The sequence below is a fragment of the Asparagus officinalis genome, chromosome 5 (genome assembly GCF_001876935.1).
Source record: "Asparagus officinalis chromosome 5, Aspof.V1, whole genome shotgun sequence".
Lineage (NCBI taxonomy): Eukaryota > Viridiplantae > Streptophyta > Magnoliopsida > Asparagales > Asparagaceae > Asparagus > Asparagus officinalis.
The window spans coordinates 42,132,144-42,134,929 of NC_033798.1; the positions used below are offsets into that span (position 1 = coordinate 42,132,144).

At 34.5% G+C, this 2,786-nt stretch overlaps 1 long non-coding RNA gene across 1 annotated transcript in view; it reads right to left on the minus strand.

The window, feature by feature from the left end:
• The window catches only part of LOC109842882, a 17,946-nt gene continuing 16,164 nt past the window's right edge, over positions 1,005 to 2,786 (minus strand). Inside the window, exon 3 of the long non-coding RNA XR_002247428.1 lies at positions 1,005 to 1,491. This is a non-coding gene — a long non-coding RNA (uncharacterized LOC109842882). The remainder of the gene's footprint in view (positions 1,492 to 2,786) is intronic.

Sequence of the window (2,786 nt, forward strand, 5' to 3'; positions counted from 1 at the left end):
AACTAAAAGCTAAGGTTAATCAAAATTAGAAATTGGAATCTCTTGTAAACCTAAAAAATAAAATTTAAAAAAATCAAGTAACGTTTAGTAAAACAATAGCCATCTGCTGTTTATAAAAAAACAAAATAGATCTTTAAAAAATCTACAGTTAATAAAAAACAAGAAGTAATCTCTAGTAAACCAAGAGAAACATTAATAACACTACTTAAAATTAAGAGACAGAAGAAGCCAAAATATAAGAAAATGGAATCTAAAAAAAGACGGGAAAAAAATCTGAAATGAAAAAATTCTTGAAAAAAATATATTGTTTCTGCCATTTAAGCTTATTAGAAATTTTCATAAACAACATTACCATGAAAAGGTAAGGAGGTCTATGTTACCCCTGTTATTTTATACCTATCCTACCATGAAAAACTGTTTAATGTAAAATTAAAGATATATAAGGCCACACTTGTTGAAAACATGTAGTTTGCTGAGCACCAAAGAACTTAAACTATCATCTGTGATGATAGTCAAGACAAATTCAAGAGGTTTATAATGTTTAGAAAGGTTTTTTACAAGGCAACCAAAGTTCTTGGAGATTTTGTGAAATTTAGCCATAAAAATTCTCAATTTCAAAGTCAAAACACAATATAGCTGCTCTACATCCAGGGAGATGAAAGCATAACACAAGCTAACAGATGACATTTGGTCAATCTCAAGATAAGCTTTAAAAAAAGAAACTAGGACTCATTAAACTAACATTTGTCCATTTGCAGAAATTTATTTCCATATTGACAGAACTAGACAGACTTTCTCGTGCACCTAAAAAGACCCATACATCCTGGTGTATTGCCATTTGCTTCATTGGTTCAATGCTTGACCTCCACTCATTAATTAGAACATTGTATTCTCCTGTATTTGATAAAGCCAATAGAAGTGTACATATTTCTCTATTGACGAATAGTACTTCACAACCACAGTGATGTACAAACTACTTGCAGTAAAATTCTATTTAAGTAAAATTTCCGAACATGAAATCCCAAATGCTATTATAGAAATATCAATTGAAATTGAAAAGTACACAACACAAAACAACACTCTCTAGAGACTCGACACAAAACATAACCCTAGATAGGATACTGATTGCAATAAAAAACAAAGCGAAAGAGCACATAATAGTCTCACTACAAAACTTTACATTTACACACCATATAACTGAGGTCCACGGATTTTCATTCATTTCGTTCAGAAGCACCTTTCATCGATGAAATGGATCAAAATTTGGCCGCATCTAGGGCAAGCCTTGGTGTCCTTGGCAACCATCATGCACTTGGTACACTTGTTACAAACAACCAACACCGTTGGAATGGGAGCTGGGGCAACAAAGGCAACAGACTTTCCATTGACCCTGTTGATTTTTGTATTACCATAACTATGCCCTTGTGCATTATGAGGCTTGTTGTTGATCCTTACCCCACTCTTTTTGTTAATGAAGTACACTTCTCCAGTCTGCAATATCAAATAAGACGAGAGGATATATCGAAGAAAAAAAAAACAAAGACAAATACTCAGAAATAAAGCCACATGCACGCCCAATCTGAATCCATTTTCGCTGCATAATTTAGTGTTTGTTGAGGACAAAAAAGGGTAGCCCAGTGCACGAGGCTCCCACCATTGTGGGCTCTGGGGAGGGCCAAATGTACGCAACCTTACCCCCGCATGCGAAGAAGAGACTGTTTCCAGGATTTAAACCCATGACCTCCAGGTCACAAGCAACAACCTTACCGTTGCGCCAAGGCTCACCCTCTCAAAACTAATGCGAAAAGGAAGGGAAAAATAATCTTCTCTTCCTCTCACAAGTTTGCAGTGATTTATTTCACCTTTCATCTTATTTCTAATCAAGATTTGGGGGGAAAGATATCCGTTTCAAATAGTTCTATCATAATTAAGAAGATAAAAATTTCTCTTCACTAAATTTGCCTTTTGATGGGTATAATGTATAAACCCATCTAAAATTTATTGAAATTAAAGTTTTTCTCGTGTTCTCAGCTCCTAGAGATCCATATCAGTTCATTTATCAACACAAGAGAAAATTAAGCATTGAATTAATCAGCTTACCATAAATAAGAATAGGGTTAATTACGAATAGACTCCCTGTAGTATCATTGTTTTGAACTTAATACCCCTAAAGTTTTATATTTTTGAAGATAGACCCCCAAGTGAAATTTTTTTAATCTTTTACCCTTACAGAAAGAAAATTGTTTTTTTTTTTTGACAAATGGACACCCTGAGGGTAAATGAGTCAAAAAAATTTTTTACTCAGGGGGTCTATCTACAAAAATAAAACTAGAGGGGTAGTAAGTTACAGCGATACTACAAGGGTCCACCAGCAATTAACCCATAAGAAAAAATATGTAACAAGAATAATACGTTAGAGATGAAAATAGATTAAAAAGCTAATCACACCATCTAGTCTTATGCTTTCCATACTAGGAGATAAGAACTCGAAAAAGGTAAGATCTAAACTTACTAAAGACATTAGCAATTCTAAGAATTTAACTATAAAACATCTTGCATGTTAAAAGAGCTTCCGCAACTTATGAGAAAGTTAAGAAACCTATTACCTTGATATCCAAAAACTGCTCCCAGCCTGGGCAAACGGGAAAGTTGCAGTTCAGGTTTATGGTCTTGTTAGCAATCTCAGGCGACACTGGAGGAGGGAGAGCAAGTCCCTTAGCTGCGCAGAACTTTTTCAAGCACTCCTTGATAGTCTCGATAGTTGGATAGGCAGCCATGGTTTATGA